The sequence below is a fragment of the Hemibagrus wyckioides genome, linkage group LG17 (assembly GCF_019097595.1).
Source record: "Hemibagrus wyckioides isolate EC202008001 linkage group LG17, SWU_Hwy_1.0, whole genome shotgun sequence".
Taxonomy (NCBI): Eukaryota; Metazoa; Chordata; class Actinopteri; order Siluriformes; family Bagridae; genus Hemibagrus; species Hemibagrus wyckioides.
Genome location: NC_080726.1, coordinates 11,336,083 through 11,354,030, shown reverse-complemented (window position 1 = coordinate 11,354,030; position 17,948 = coordinate 11,336,083). Strand labels below are relative to the sequence as shown.

At 37.3% G+C, this 17,948-nt stretch overlaps 1 long non-coding RNA gene across 1 annotated transcript in view; it reads right to left on the bottom strand.

The window, feature by feature from the left end:
• LOC131367572 (uncharacterized) overlaps window positions 1-16,300 on the bottom strand; it is a 44,427-nt gene extending 28,127 nt beyond the window's left edge. The window contains exons 1-4 of the long non-coding RNA XR_009206951.1: window positions 16,225-16,300; window positions 13,718-13,773; window positions 13,454-13,521; window positions 13,177-13,213 (exon numbers count right to left, since the gene is read on the bottom strand). This is a non-coding gene — a long non-coding RNA (uncharacterized LOC131367572). The remainder of the gene's footprint in view (window positions 1-13,176; window positions 13,214-13,453; window positions 13,522-13,717; window positions 13,774-16,224) is intronic.
• Between the last annotated feature and the right edge of the window lie 1,648 nt (window positions 16,301-17,948).

Here is a 17,948-nt window from a genome sequence, read left to right as displayed (position 1 = left end):
ATAAGAGAAAGAAGTAGAGGGGGGAGGGAAAGGAGGGAAGAAAATCTTCCCAGGGGACTGGCCCTGTTATGGTATTTACAAGTCTGTACTGAGTGATGCAGTTGAGGAGACTGACAGTGACGGACGACTGAGCCTATAGCTCAGTGCAGGCCAAGCACCTGACTGTTTGAATACTGATGCCTTCTTTTATTGCAGAGGTTAAAAGCTGAGCTCTCACTGAGGCCAGCACTTGCTGCCTTGGTTCGTGTTATAATAGTAAGCACTAGAGCAAAGACACTGTCAGCAGATACAAAAAAAGCAGGCTCAATTTGATGCCGAGGACATAAACACACTATGACAGGTGCCAGGCCCAGACAGATCTAGCTAAGGCTCCTCTCCACTTTGAGCCAGTGTGTATTGGCGCATGACAACACCTTTAGCTGGCAATCAACATCAGTTTGGGAGATGAGCTGAAGGGGTCTTATTAGTGGGTGTTTGCATACGGGTGCATGTTCGTGTGTGTGTGTGTGTGTGTGTGCGTGTATGTTTCAGAGACAGAAAGAAGGACAGAAAGATTTTTATAGTGAAGTAGGCCATCAGGTATTTCAGCACCAAGTGAACAATTTGAACTTTGAATGGAGGTCTGATTTGCAGCATGGCTGTACTTAAGGCTTACTGAGACACTTTCTGTACCAGTGACCTTTAGGAAGATTGAAGCTTGCGCCTGCTGCAGAGCCCTTTAGCACCAACATCCTGTTGAGATTCTAACCAACTGAATTAGCATTTATAACAAATATTTCAAATGAACATGAATTCATTTCTCAAAAAAGATGAATACATGTGAATTTATCCGAGCGAATTTATGAATATAGCTTGTATATAAAACTATGAAACAACCAAGTAAATTTTAATAGATTTTCTTCAAAAGATATAGCAAGTGTTTGGTACTATGCAGTACTATACAGTAAAACAAAGCATGTCAGCAAACACAAATGTGTAGCCCACTTTACCAATCGAATGAAAAAATAATTTGTTTGGCTTTCTATAGATTTCTGTGATTTATCAGTGACTGATTCATGCACACACACAGTATATGTGTATTAGATTTACTTTTATTAGAGAATAAAGCAAGAGAATAAAGCAAGTTTACTCACTCACTCACTTTCAGTAACAGCTTTATCACTGTCAGGGTCACAGTGAATCCAGAGCCTATCATGGGAACACATTGCATTAGGCAGAGATACACCCTGGATGGGATGCCAGTCTGGCACAGGCACCAGGTGTAAATGAGTGTATAAATGTGTGTGCATGGTGCCCTGTGATTTATCTTTGACATACTGGCATATTTTTGGGAGGTGGGAGGAGAGCAGTAAACCTGCAGGGAACCTGCATGGACAAAAGATTGAACCTGGGGCCCTGAAGCTGAGAGACAGCAAAGTTACCTACTTTTCAAAATATGGAGTCCTAAAAGGGCAGAAATTACCTGCTTGTTTTAATGTTAGCTGGCTAGATATGATCTATAAGGAGGAAAAACACATTTGCAAGCTAGCACAAGAAATAATTTCAAGCACTTTGTTTAAAGGTACTGTGTAATTTGCATTTGGTCTAAATGTATTGCATTTTGTCCTATGTTAACCATATGTGTTAGCCATGCTTTTGGTGGTTAGCAGATCTTTTTATATGTGTAATGTGGGCAAAATCATCTATCCACACATAGCAGCTAGCATCTAAATAACCAGTAGAAAGCTGATAAATCACAGTGTTTATCTAGTATATCCATTGGCTTCTCTCTGTGATCTTTTAGGTGGAAAAATGCTGTTCCTAACTGTTTCTACCTGCCAACTGAGTAAATTTCTTTTTTACTGTATATTTAGATTGCATTCACCACAAAACTGCACCTGGGGAAGCAAAATATTGATTATATTGAATAAAAAAAAACCTCTTTCCCTGGCACAAAGTGAAAACCTTGTCCTTGGCAATAAATGCATGTACAGTCTGCCCATCCTGCTCACATTTGTATGAATGCATCTGGAGATATTAATTTGTTCATTTTATTAATTTGTCTATCCTTTGTAGCTTGCTTGCTGACACACACCTAGCTTTAATAGAGAGTAGTAATGTAGTAGTAAGGTCTGGTCTAATGTAAAAACATATATACATAGCAGCTATATTGTAGGGACACAAAGAGAGGCCTATGAGTTTACTATGGCTTGTTAAAATAAATTATTATTAGTAGTAGTAGTAGTACTACTATTATTATTAGTATTATTGCAAAAAATGAAAAAAAAATTGAAAAAGCATCTCAGTGGATCTGGATACAGCAGGAGGTGCGGTGGCAGAGCCAACCTGTTGAAGGACGAACTATAAAATAGAGTTAGGTGGTGGTCAGCAGGGGTAGATCCAGGATGCTGGATCTGCAGTCATACCCCCCTCCCCCAGGTGTCACAGGCTCAAATCGATGAAACACCAAGCATGTTGGTGTTTCATCGATTTGACTGTAACTACCAACCCTTGTACAGTTGAGAGATGTAACCAAGCCTTGATCTGGTGATTGAAAGGAGGAGAGAAGGAGAGGAGAAGCGATGTCACTGGCTCACTGTTGGTGCAGGGCCAAGTAACTGTAAAGGTGGGCCAGTTGCAATGTTTCCATCGTATTTTGCATATATTGTTACTATTATTTTTGGAAAACATCCAAAAATGGCAAATGGCAGCAATGTTCTTCTATTCTGTGGTGAAGTATCTGGCAGAGGGAAGTTTAGGGAAAAGTATTGACATTGATTTTCTTTCTATGGTTATCTCTTCGTCTTTGTTAAGATGGTGATTACTGCTGGGCATGTCATTTCCACAGTCTCTGAAGGATCTCTTATGTCATATTTATACTGCAGAAATGTAACAGCCATAAAACTAGATATTGTTCTGTACTGTATATAGCAATACATATACATTAAAGGCTTTATATTAAATCTTTTCTCTAAATATGTTTAAAGTTTGGATATATCTTGAAATGATGTCACTATTGTGTCGTATTGATAAAACTAAATAGCGGTTTTACCCAAATGTCATTTTTTAAACAAATTGGACCTCTCTATTTTGGCCAGAATATTGTTCTTAACATCCTCAGAGGGGACGCATAACAAAGCACACTTATTGATAGCAGGTGCCTGCAGACAATAAGACACTTTGCAGGTCAATATGAGTTGAAATGCCACGTCTATAGTCCTGGATTTAACCTTTTAAGCATTTTGGTTCAGACAGACATTAATAGACATTTATAAAATGAATTGTAGATAGGTTTAAATCTAACATTAATGAGAATTATCAACCTAAACAAATCTAAAACATAATCCCTATCCTTCAAATGACTAAATATAATGTTACAAAAACCAGAGCTAAATAATCGAAAGCTTTTGTGTTCTCATGCTGAACCAGAAATTGCTAAAATTAGTAAGACAAAAGAATATTCCCTTAGTTTAATATTTTGCATGCCCCAGCCTCACATATTGATAAATTACTTCAGGCACTGCACTGCACATTATTAAGCTAAGCATCTGTTCCCTTGACCTATACCAGTTTGTCTGACATTCTTAAAAGTCACTAGAGTCCATATTAAGGAGCCAGTCATTAATGAACTTACATATGCAGTGTGCTAATTAAATCCTTTGGCCTCAGACATGGTTGTATTGCTATTGCTTTTAAAATCAAGCATCATTGCCTATACTGCAGGAGCTGTAAGGGACTAAACAAGATAGGATACAAAACAATATCATTATAACTGTATGTTGACCATTTTAAGGTTTATAATCTAATGGGCACCTAAAAAAAAATATAAACAGATGACAGGCCTTTTTAACAGACATTTTACATACTTCAACAGAATACTCATTTCATGTTACCATATATTTCCTTTGCTATATATACTTTGTTCTGTAAGAATTCATGTATTTTAGTTTTATTTACTACAGTATGTACGATTTTTGTGCATCAAAAATGTGCATACACTTTGATGGTATTTGGTGGCAGTTCCTTTAAAGTGTATAAACAATCTAATACTTGGGGTAAACTTGCACAAGCTTTTCACAATATTTCGACAGAATTTTTACCCATTACTCCTGAGAGAACTGGTGTGACTCAGTCAAGTTTGTGGAACTCCTTCCTTGAACACGCTTTTTCAATTTCACTCCACACATTGTCTGTGGGATTCAGGTCAGGGCTTTGTGATGGCCACTCTTCACTTTGTTGTCTTTAAGCCAAAGTTACAATGGTGGTTCATCCCTGTGAGTTAATTTCTTTCCTGAATAATACAGTGGTCCTAAAATGTTTATATTTGTTTACAGTGGTTTGTACAGATGATTGTGGTACATGCAGTTTGAAAATTTCTTCTATATTTGCTCCTATTGTGTCTCTAAAGTTTTTTTTTTTTTTTTTTTTACAGTCATTGGTGCTGTGCTTCAATTAACTCCTTATTATGACAATTACATCGTTATCTCCAGGTCTCAGTGAACTTATGTAAACTTTTCGCCCACTTGAATTAAAGCTGAAACAATTCAATATACTGGTCTCTAATCAACAGATGTATTAACTCTGATATTAATAAAGCAATTAACAAACAATAAAATGATTACCTGCCAAGAAGAAAAATGTGGTAACAGGAAGTATGTGGAGTTTTGAAAATATTTATAGCATACGTGTATGTAAACTGTTGGCCTCAAATGAAAAATATATAAAGCATACTGTATAAACTGTATGCTGTTTCCTAGATGTTTAAAATTGTACCTCCTGGGTCACAATCAGCACTTTTTTGTTTTACTTGGGAGATGCATATCTACTGAAAGCATCAAAGCCCCTACTGGATAACTGATGACTTTAGAGAACCGAAGTGTTTTCATTCCAGGATGTGAGAGATTTGTGATAGGAACAGTTCAGTCTGTCACTGCAGATAATTGAAGAGCTCAGTGGTTATTGGGCTTTGCCAAATACTTCTCTAGTGACTACTTATGGAAGGTTATGTACAGGTCAGGAGTCTCAGGTCAGGAAATTCAAGGCTGTACAGTCTGGAGACTTTTTCATTAGAGTGAAACAAGAAACATTATATCTGCATAGGAAAACTCAACCATTTGTGGTTATCTAATGTGAGAAGGTACTAGTCTTACTAATCTAATGTTACTCAAGGCTACTCTTATTTCAGTTACACTTCCACTTCGCTTAAGAGTTTTAAATTCCATTCACAAATATCTGTATTCATTTCCATCTCTTAGTTGTTGTCTTTCTAAACTCTGAAAACAGTAATCCTAACCTTTCGGTGTAGGTGAAGTGATTTAACTGTGATACCACACACATTTCTGGGGAGGGGAAAAGAGGGAGAGTGTACCTGCAACAGCATGTTTGGTCCCTCCTGCATCCCCCTAAACACAGAGTGAGCCAGTGTCCTTTGAATTGCATTTAAAAAGCCAAAAATCATATTTTCTAGTCATTCTCCAAGTCTCCCATGATGATAACAAAAAGATTGAACATGGCATGATTGATGTACTTCTTTAGTTGTGCAATTCTAACACACCCATGTTAAAATGGTCTAGAGCCACCACAGCATTGCACACCTCTGCAACATAAAAACTAACGAGAATTTTTATTTATTGAGATTATTTTGAGACTCAGCATCTAATGCCTCCCACTGATATCTTCTGTAAACTTTTCTGGTCACAATTTCCTGAAACACTTCTGTGTGACAGTTTCCAACAGGAAAACAAACATAATGAGCTTCACAGAGCAACATTAAGCAAGCCATTAAGCATGCAGACTTAAAAAAAAAAAGGTATGTGTGCATGGGGGGATGCACAGAAAGCCATCATTTAAAAGTCTTTAGAGTTTTGTTGGAGCAGTTAATTGTGAATAAATGAGATAACGTTGCATGCTTTCCAACAGGCTATGGGAAATTGGTCGGTGGTTCGTCACCTTTCGTTTCAGTGAAATGACCGCTTTCTGTGACAGTAGGTGGTTTTTGACTATGTTTATTGAGATTTCTTGACAAATTCTTGAAGTTTTGCTTGCAAGAGCAACATATTCATGTCAAGTCATGAAAAGAAAAAGATGTAGCAGTAAAATACTTTTATACTGAATATTGCAAGTTAGTTGTTGGATTATAGAGATAATTACATGTGTCTTATTTAGTAACATGGTCAAGTTGGCAGAAATACCTTACAAGTTGTTGCATGCAGGGTATCATAAACAGATAAAGCATCTGAGTTTAGCTACTAACAGAGATCTGGCCTTGAATGAATGTATATCCACTGCTATACAGTATGTCTACATTGTAGTAGCAAAACAGTTGGTAAACCTTCATGTAAAACATGTAGAATGGTTTTAAACTAAATTAAATAGAACTTGATGTTCAAGAAAGAACAGGATATGAACATGTTTCATGTTGACCAGTAAATTTTTAAAACAGTAATAAATGTGATGCTCCTGCATTTATTTGATAACATATAATCTCCATCCTCTTCTCGTAGGTTCAACAACAACATAACTTTGACCCCGGCGACTCTAGTTTTGAGAGATTCACCTCTCTTCATCCCACTATCTGATAACAGAGGTTTTTTTCTTATCCAGTGGCTTATATGACACCAGTGCATTCACTGTTATTTTAGATTCATTTCTAAAGTTAAGAACCATCACTTGGCCTGGTGTTTGTTATAGTGTTCTTTTTTCTATTTTGCTTGAGACTCTAACAGTAACTGCAGAATTTAGTGCAAAGGTTAGCTCTCTTCTGACCCTTCCTCCAAGGCTAAAACTGATATCCTTGAAGGCTTGGCTGAAGAGATCTTAGAGTGCCTACACCAGTGATTCTCAACATGAAGAGGCCACTGAGGTCTTGTTAAACACCCATCCATGCTTGAGAGCATGAGAAACTTGCAACTCATAATATTTAAAAACAAAGAATTGCAATTATTGCAGAAACCCTGAGAAGGATAGGGTCTTTAAACAGAACAAGCATGGTAAAACAATAAAAAAAAAAAGGCAAAATTCCCCTTTTATGCCTCAAATACTCACAGAACGAAAGAGTTGCCCTCTTGGCAGAGGTGAAAAAGGAAAATAGAGAGGCTGTGATCAAGAAGATAAGACAGCAGATCTTCTCCTGCAGGCAAAAGGGATTATTGAAGAGTCCCCAATGATTTTTGAATTCCAAGACAGATGGCCTTCCCTAATTGAAATGAGTGATGTAAATATTGGCAGTATTTTAAAACAGTTAGCTAGGTTTCTTGGAGTTCTTGGCTGTCAGTGAAGTGAAAGTTTATTGAAGGTGGATGGAATTATTTTGGAAGTTGGAAAGGAAGTTAAAGATTCAAGCAATCGAATCCAAAGTGTTTCAGTAAGTAAATACATTAGCAGAACATTAATATGGTTACTTGATGAAGGAATTCCCAACTAAGAGTTCTTTAGTGAAGAAAATCACTACTGAAAGCTTGATATTCTCTTGTATAATCTTCAAAGTTCAAAATCATAACCTGTTCATTGCTGCTTTCCTGCAGACAATTGTCTAGAATGTATTTGTATGCTGTCGATTTAAGATTTCCCTTCACTGAAACTAAGGGACCCAAACCTCTTCTAGTATGACAATGCCCCTGTGCACAAAATAAGTTCTATAAAAACATGGTTTGCCAGGGTTTGTGTACAAGATCAACCCCACTGAACCCCTTTGGAATGAACTGTAACATCAGCAGTGTGCCTTTAGGCATTCTCAGACAACATCACTGCCCAGCCCCACTAACGCTCTTATGGCTGAATGGGCAAAAATTCCCACAGCAACATTCCAAAATCAAGTGGATTGCCTTTTGAAAATGGAACAGGGGACTAACATGGTGATGGGATATTCAGTTAGCACATACTGTATATGTGTGATGGTCAGGTGTCCATAAGCTTTTGGCCAAAATTTGCATATAATTATAAACACTGCCAGCCAAATGAATCATTACTTATTTATTATTTATTATTTACTGCTCAGAAAAATTTATATTTAAGAAAATGTATGATATGTGTTTATAATGTGTTTAGAAGACACTCTATTGGATGTGAAATGGATTGTCAGGTTTTACAAAAATTTGTCTATGCAATTTTCAATCCACAAGGTCATTAAAGAAAAAGTGGGACATGCCAAATACTAAAAAAATATTAAATTCAGAGAGAGTGTGTTTTTTCCCCCCATTAATGAAACAGCCAACATCATCTTATGACAAATAAAGTAGAATGTGTTTTTAAAACGTTTTTATGAACACAGTTCATGGTTTTTTGTTTGAATTGCTCTAATATGCCCTTATAACTATCCATGCGAGCACTTTGTCTACATTACCAAAGAAACAGCCCTTTTCTTTTTTAGCTGGGTCTTGCAATAGTATATTGTGAAATACCCCTATGTTATTTTAAACTTGTCACATATTAAGATGGTATCATGTGCAGGTCTATGTGTGGATGAAACATAGGGGCTATAAATTATGTGCACAGATGCCCTGTTCTCTCAGTTCTCTCAGGATCAGGTCTTCGGTTCTTCAATATACATTTGTTTCTTTCACAGCTGCAGTCATTCAACCCTGATAAATTGACTGGGGTGAATGGCAGAATTTATAGATATGAAACTGTACACTTATTAATGTGCTGAATGGATATTGCTACTACCACCTGCTGCTATCAGTATTACTATGCCCTCATGACCTCTGTGGCAATGGACTAGTCAATACAGAGATACCTATAATTTCACCCGCATCTTCAAGATTGGCAACCGTGAAGAAATGATATCTAGTTTCACCAACTGAGTAATTTTTCTCTCTTCATTTTCTATATGTACACTGCATTATTATTTTTTTAAAGTCAGGAAGTGAGACACTTGACATTTGAGTGATGTTTTTGTCACTCAATGTCAGCAAGACCTGGTCATTGATTTCAGTAATCAAGATCATTTATATTGCCAGTCAAAAGTTTTTGTACAGCTTAGCAATTTTGGTTTAACTTCAAGTAACAGTTCGTTGTATACTCCTGAGTTAGAAAACTTGAGTAAGAAATAGACATAAGCAAAATGACTTTTGTAATGGGGAAAAAATGGCTATAACTGGAAAAGTGTGCTCTGGACACCTCTAATTAGGCACTTGTAGCATACAACCGTGTCTGTTATGAACTCTAGGATAATTATAGGCTTACAGTAACTGGTTCATCAAGCAAATGTCCTTGCCTTTAATATAGCACTAATTTAGTGTCAATTCCTAAGAGACATAGAGATTATTATTACATCCTTAAATACAGTACAAATTAGATTTAGGCATTTGGTGGAACATTTGGGTTCATCTTTTTCTTAATTAATAATATTGTGTAAATTGTAAAAAACATTTTTAGAAATTCTTAATGTCAAAAACTTCAGAATAGCATTCTGTATCTGAGTGAGTGGTGTGAAGAAGGTTAAGAGATTTAGAATCTGAGGGCCACCATTACCAGTGACCTCAATCAGAAATGCAAAACGATACTGGATAATAACCAAAAAGACCCACCAGAGCAATTTCTCATAACAATAAAGGTATGCATGATTCAGTCAGTGCTCTAACTTCCACAAGTGCACCATGTGTCACACTCATGTGTGGCAAATGATCAGCAATAGACCACAGGGCACTGCAGAGGTGACTTGGATAGCCCAATGTATCAGCAGAACTTTTACAATGCAGGGCACATTCAATACGCCCTGTGTCATGAAGGCAACACATCCCATAGAGGACACTAATTACCCTGCACACAATGTTCTGCCTTCTACCATCTGGCAGAAGGTAGAAAGCTATTAATGCTTGGACTACTAGATTGAGAGAATGAAAAAAAATTGCTGTACTGTAATACATATGTGACAAATAAAGGTTTTTTTTTTTTATTATAACATTTACATTTATTCCAGCTGGCAGACACCCTTATCCAAAGTGAATAAGAGAAGTGCTTTAAAGTCTCTGTCTATAAATACATTTTGATACTGGTTCAGTATGTCATGGAATAAGAATACCATGAATACCATCAGTCTAAAAGAAATCACAGTTGGGGAGGGAAAATAAGAAAAAATGCTAAATTAAATACTTCATGAAGATGTAGGCTTTTAGTCATCATTTGAAGACTACTAGTGGGTCAGCTGTACAGAAATCTAGGGAAATTCTTGATACATGCCTTGGGATGTTGGGACCAGTCAAGCAGTGCTAGAGGACTGGAGAGAGCATGGTGCCATACAGGGTCTGATAAGTGGTAGGCAGATGGGTGCTGGTCCATTTTTGGCTTTGTAGGTGAGTAACAATGTTTTAAATCTGGAAGCAACAGGAAGTCACTGGAGGAAACATAGCAATGGAGTGGTGTGAGAGAACTTAGGAAGATTGAAAACAAGTCATGCAGATGGATTTTGAATCATTTGTGCAGGCGATTGGCACTCAGAGGCAAACCGGCTAGGAGCAAGTTGCGGTAGTCCAGTCTTAAAATGACAAGATGCTGAACAAGCACCTGAGTGGCCTGTTTGGGTAGAAATGGACAAATCCTTCTGATCTTGTAAAGGAGAAATTGACATGAGTGTGTCAGATTAACATTGAGAGAGGAAAAGACAGTTGATTGTCTATGGTTACACCAAGTTTGTGAGCAATGACAGAAGGTGAGATCTGAGAGTTATCCAGGGAGATCACAAGATCCTGACATGGGGATAAATTACCTGGGATGAACAGCAGTTCAGTTTACTGCTATTAAGTTTCAGCTGATGAGCTGCTGTCCATGTTGTGATGTCTGCCAGACATGATGAGATCTGAGCAGAAACATGAGTGTCTGAGTGAGGAAAAGAGAGGATGGGTTGAGTGTCATCTGCACATAAGTGGTATGAAAATTCTTGATAGGATATGAGCTCAGCAAGAGACTGAGTATTGAGGGGAAAAAACAGAAGCGGTCCAAGTACTGAGCCTTGTGGGGCACCAGTGGAGAGTGCCCATGTAGCAGATGTGGATTCCCTTCATGTAATCGGATATGACTGAACCTCCATGTAGTATAGGAAGCAAACCATTGCAATGCAATGCAACAAATTTCAAGACTCATGAAGACGGAAAAGAGAGTCTTGTGGTTGACTGTGTCAAATGATGCTGAAAAGTCTTTTTCTTCTAACATATAGATATTAAATGGAACTTTCCAGATTCACTTCTAAGTTTAACAGTCACATATATCACTTCAAGGTAGGGTCAGATAGGCAAACAAATGTTTGCATCATGCAGCTTTATGGCAGACAGGAGTGAAACTCAGTGTGGCCTTTTTGCTATTGTAGCTGATCCAGCAATGTGTGCAAGAGATGCTTTCCTCCTCACCACAGTTATCTGAGTTACTATAGCCTTCCTATCTGCTTAAACTAATGTGGCCCTTCTACTCTGACCCCATCAACAACTTAAAAGACCAGATCAGCAGTTTCTTTAAAATACTCAAAACAGCTCACCTGGCACCAATGACCATGCTATAGTGAAAGGCACAGAGATCACATTTTCCCAATTCAGAAGTTTGACAGATGTATATGTGTAAACAGTGAATATATATATGTATATATATATATATATATATATATATATATATATATGTATATATATATATATATATATATATATATATATATATGCCACAGCCAGGATCCTCACCCTAGGCAGGGCTCAAACCCAGGCCGTCTGTGGTGCGCGTGCCCACGCTAGCACACGGCTGAACGCAGACCCATTCACAGGATTCAGCGAAGTGCTGCTTTTATTCACATGAAGACGAGACATGGCGTGGTTAACGGAAAATAAGAAAGACTAAGACTGACAGGAGCATAGAGGGACTGGAACCACGGAATGAATAACAGTAAACAATCACGGACAAAGACCAGCACAAAAGGATCCCTATTTATAGGGCTAGACATTTGGGTAAACTGGGTACAGGTGTGACAATCAGGGGAGAGAACAATAGGACAGGTAATCACAAGACACACGAACAAGCAGGCTTCTCGAGTTCACCTGCCAGCGCTTTCCTCAGGCCTGGCAGGGAACAGTTCAGCAGTTCCTGACAATATATATATATATATATATATATATATATATATATATATATATATATATATATATATATATATATATATATATGGAATCAAACTAAAGCTTGAGTTCCTTGAGTTCCTGTTAGCAAGAGAAATGAGATTAGTCATGCTACATATATTTTATCTAATGACCTGTAAACTGTTGCTGCCCTTCCTAGTGAAGAAGACATGCTTCACCGCCAGTGAGTGCAGCATTGTAATTTCACCTCAGAGTGGATAAAATCCTCCTATCAAGTCACAATATATGATCCATTCTACAGCAAGTTTTAGCTGAGAGCTCAGGAAATATGATAGGTGGTGTTTATAGCTTCAAAACAGCTTCCCATCATAGCCTATAGGGGGGGATGTCTGTGTGAAAAAAGAAAAGAGGGACATCTGTCATGTCACTTTTGGGATTTGTCTTCATTCGTTCTCCTTTACCTGGCACTCAGTGACAAGCTGACAATGATATTTTGTGGCCCAGAACACCTCTATGAATAATTGGTCCTTGCACCTGTGAGGACTGCAAACTCGGTCGCACCTTAAACACCTAGCCCCAGCCCCTGTCCACTGTCCTAAGCATTGCACATGACAAGAACTGAGATTTCAAGGAAAAATGATTTTATAAGATCAAATGACCACATGTATATTGACCATATATATATATATGGCCATATATATATATATATATAATATATCTATATATATATATACATATATATATATATATACATATAATTTGTAAATGTAGAATTTTCCTTCATTTCCTTTCTTTTCATTTCCTGATCAAGGATTCTGTGTGAGTACTATGACCTAAAGGCAAAGCAATCAATATAGCACACGTACACAATCCAGCTCAGGCATGTTTGATTGGCAGCTCCTGAAAAAAAATGATTGATAAGCACTCCAAACCCCTGTACATAGAGAGGCTCTCCAGCTTGTTGTACTTAAAAGCAAATAAATAGCAGCTCCCAGTAGCAATATACACAGTGGAAGACAGCTGGAGGGGTTTCTGTCCGTCTCTGCCCATAGCTAGTAGATAAAACTGCCTTTTCACTTGTAATTTAGTAAGGCAAACAATATGGCTGCAGATTTTGTAAGACAGCTAGTAAAAAGGGCCATACCTTTTCTTGGATTTATAGGTGGTTAGGATCCATTTTGCTGGGGAACAAAATAACAGATTTTTTATACATGCTGTATTTTCAGAATGTGCTTTTGGCGGTAATGTTGATATAGAATAAAAGCCAAGAGCTTTGACACTAACATTGTTGCGTTGTTTTTGGTTTTTTTGTTTGAGCATTTTGTATATGAGTTTGGGGCTAAAGTTCAGGCTGGCTGGACAAAGAGTAAACTAATTTGTGCCAAGCTGAAAAAGAATGTGTTCTGAGGAGCATAACTTACCTTTGCTGGCTGTGCTGGTGGTGTAGAAAAGGTGCAGAAGACACTCGGGGCTGTTTATGCATGCCACGCTTCAAGTTATCATTGAAAACAACAGGAACAAATATCATGGATGTTTATTAGACCACCTAAGATCTTGATGATCAGTGATAATATATATATACATATTTAAAAGACTTCAGTTAAGCAAGACTGCTGATGTAATGTTAAGTAAATGCAGTACTGTGAAAAAGGTGTATGTCTTCCACTTCACCTTAGGTTCCTCACCCAGGTTTAAGCTCCTTCACAGCTGTTTCTGTTTCAGTTAATGACTGGGTTTCAACCTACATAGAAAATTGGTGATCATTAGCACCTGCTTGGTATAACTGGATAATCATAAACCTGACTCTGATCCTACAAAATCCCTGAATTTGTGCAAGTGTAAGAATTGATGCTGGTTTGAAGCCAAAGGGCAGTCACACCAAATATTGATTTGATTTAGATTTTTCATCTATTTGCACTTTGTAAAGTGATATAAATAAAATATATATTTTTGAAACCATTCTTACTTTACAGCACCTGCCTTAAACTTTTGCACATTATGCTTCATCTACAATTGTATAAATTGACCCTGTCATAACTGTACCTTGTTATTGTCAGTTTATTTTTTTTTTTTACATAAGCCATATACATTAACAGCTTGAGCAATTTAAAGATGGTTAATCATTAGGATAACATATACACTACCAGTCAAAAGTTTGGACACACCTTTTAATTCAATGTTTTCTACATTCTAGAACAATACTGGAGATTTCAAAACTATGAAATAACACACATGGACTTAAGTAATCCATATGTAATGACAACAAAAAGCAACAGTCAGTTGTTATTTTAAGACACGAAGGTCAGGTGTTCTGGAATAGTTCTTGCAAGAACAGTATTTGATAAGCATGAAAATATGGCCAAAATTCAAATTCCTTCAACGTAGTGACTTTTTCCAAAAAAGAATCATTTGCAAATGAAACATATCTACCCTGTACCTCCAGTACATCTGCTTGTGCATTATTATTGTGTTTTTGTTTTGTTATTGCTATTATAATGTTACAAAATTGATGTCCAAATGAATGTCACAATGAATAATACTGTTTATGTGACAGTCAAATTGAAATGTAAAATAATGCATCAAATTCCATCAATCACATATTCCAGATCCGTGAAATGTACACAAAAGGCAATTTCCTTCAAGTCAGGGAGCATCCAATTTATATGCAGTTATTCAGTGTTGCTCATCTGACCATTTGGTTCCTTTGAATGGAGCAGATGGCATTTCCATCTTAGCTTTTTAGATGAGACACATTCCCGGCCTATGACCTTCTTCCTCTGTTCCTACAAGCAACTCTTCAGAAGCTCTCTCTCCCTGTTGAGAACTGGGACACTCCCATCATATCCTAAAATGTCATCTTTGATGAATAGTTACAATAGCACCTTGGAGTCTACAGATTACAACAGTGATAAATAAGGATCAGAGAAATATGGTGGTGTAGTCTTTCACCATGCTGAAGTTCTATCTAAAGCCGTACAAGTTTCTGTCTAAAGTTCTACAACAAAGGGGAACCTGGTTACTAAAAGTTGTCCATTTAACAGGAAATGAGTTTACGTTTGACCTAGATAAAATGGCCTCTTATTAACTCTTTTTAAAGACAGCTGACAATATCTTATTCGTACATATAGTAGGTCTTGTTAAAATAGTCTTAACATAGCAGTTCTAAAAACAAACAGAAATCAATGTAATGTTGTTGCAATACTTGTCATGGGGTCTTTTTCGTATGAAAGCTTCTGGGGCCATAGATCAAAATAGCAAAAAAAAATCCCTTTCAATCTGCTAGCTACAGAAACTATTTAATTATCTCCTCCTCCAGATGATCCCCCAGTCCCTGCTTTATTACTGTGTGGATAAATGCATCCAATTAATGGTCAATTAATTCACAGTTCACTCCTGCAGGTCTTACAAAGGGCAGTTAATCATGTGACTCCATCTGACTGCTGGGGTTGGAGAGTGTGAGTTTGCTGTGCTGGTCTCACTGGGTTTTGCCCACACCTTCTCAAGGGCATTAATGTCAGTTACGGAGTAATTGAAAATGCGCTTGACAGGTAGGAACAGTGTCTTAATTCTATGTCTTTGCTTCTTGACACTGATGGTGCCTGGAGGCAGCGTTTCACTGAGGTGACTGCTAGGTTTAGTGTGGGCAGGAACTGAATGACAGAATGTGGGTTTACACTGAATACGGCAAAAAATATATTCTTGTGTATCCTATAAAGATGCACAATTATGTCAAGGAATTTATCATTTCAGAGAAAGTGTTTTGAATTTTTCTGTATACAAAGATAGATTTGATAAATCATTGCCAGTATACTTTTATATGGGGAAGTGATAGATATGGATCTGACTCCAGTAAATAACTGTGCGTCCATTAGTTGGACAAATTGCAAACATATATATATATATATAGTTTTAAACCAATACATATAAAGATATATAGATATTCTGTTTGTTACTTTGGTTGAATTTATTGGTGTAATTGCTCTTACAGGGAGGTGCATGCTATAAGTCTACTTTAAACCTGCATTACTTTACAGATCTCTCTCTCTCTCTCCTTTTTCTCTCACACACATACACAGATACACACTAACAGCCAGCATTAAGAAGACATATTACCCCCACCAATAATTAATATTCAAAATATACTGAATGACAGATTTGCACTATTAAAGAGGACAAGCAATCAGTCACGAACCAAGGAGTTCTTTTGAAATCTTCAGGATAAGAATTGATCCATCTGGCAACAAGGATTTTTCTTCCCTTCTCCCGGCACTGTAGACCAGAATGTGAATAATGCAATACTCTGCATATGCTGATGAGAGGTTGATGTGCTGATGAGAGGTTGCAAAACACTTAGCTGCTTTCTAAAATCTGAGTCACGCTAGCAGAAAATACAGTCTCGCCTAAAGCCTATGCAAAGTGTCTGATGAATAGGCTGCAACAAAAAGCTGCGGTGACTAAAATGAATGATGTGTGGAACTCGCAGTGAGTTTGGAGCTGGGTGTGATACCATCGCGGACTGAGTCAGCAGTTCTGTGTGTGGCTTTACAGGATGTGAGCAAGTGGTGTTTAGCAATTTTTCTGTGTGTGACAGGTACATTAGTTTTTGTTAGAATATTAAGTGAATGTGTCGTTTTATATACAAATGAGCACACATACAATATGTTAAACTTTTAAACATGTTTTATGTCTCTCTAATCCTCCTAATGCTTCATTCTGTAATATCACTCTCAGACACACTGCAGTCTGGCAACACATTTCCCCTGGTGCTCACACACACACTTGGCTATGGCATCTAAATGACAGCTACCTAGTCTAGCTACTGTCTAGACTTTATTCTAATTTCACTCGTTGTGCTGACCCTGTGCATTATACAGTTGTACTGTAATCTCAGAGCAGCCAGGTTTCAACCTAGACCTATTTAAGTAGTGTATCATAAAGAGAGGCATGAAGGCTTGCTCTCATCCTATTGTGCATGCTGGATGTTGGCCAGAGCATGAGCTCGTTGACTCTTTCAGCTTTTTCAGGCTACATCTCATCCAATCACTGTTAAATGCCTATGTGGAGCTAATGCCTCTTGAGGGCCCAGTAAAATCAGTCAGCCTCAAAAGCCTTGTTAGCATAAAGATCATCGTTATAATGACAGCAAGAGTATCACATTGAACGGTCTCAGATAATAAAGGTTATATAAGCGGAAAGATGCTAGTGTTCCCAATCTAAACCACTGAACCCCGACACCTGTCTTCATTGCGTTATTGGTATCATGTGACAGGTACAGAAACTTTAACTTTAACCCCAGTAACTAAAAGGAAACATTCCATCTCTTTTATTTGTTTTTAATAACAAACAAGATATAGGGGACCAGCCAAATCCCCAAACTGGAAGACATTCTAATTTTTTTGGAAATATTTGGTCCTCACTTATATATAAAAATATAAAATAGAAATATTTGGTCCTCACCTTAACCAGATTTAAAAACATGCCCCTCTATTGCACATGCACACACACTTACTTTCATTAATAACACAGTTTTTAAGATATCTGTCATTATCTGACTTGCAAGCATTCAAATTTGTCTCATAAAAATTACAATGACAGCTACAGATGACACCCCACAGAGCTGTAATGCTATAAAAAAAATAAGTTTAATCTTCGACAAAATGACCACACCCAGTGAGGGGTGTGCTAAGATATAACATTTTATGGCAAGGCACCAAAATAAATTCTTTATTATATGTGCTCTGATACACCCACACAGCATGCTGATGCTGTAAACCAGCATTTATGTGGCCTGTTAATATTTGGCTGACATGACATTTTTATTATTTTTCACATGGTGACTTTAATCATTATTGTGAAGTGCCTGTAAAATGCACAGCTTTATCACTCCTGTCCACTAATTGGGTGCTTACAATTAAA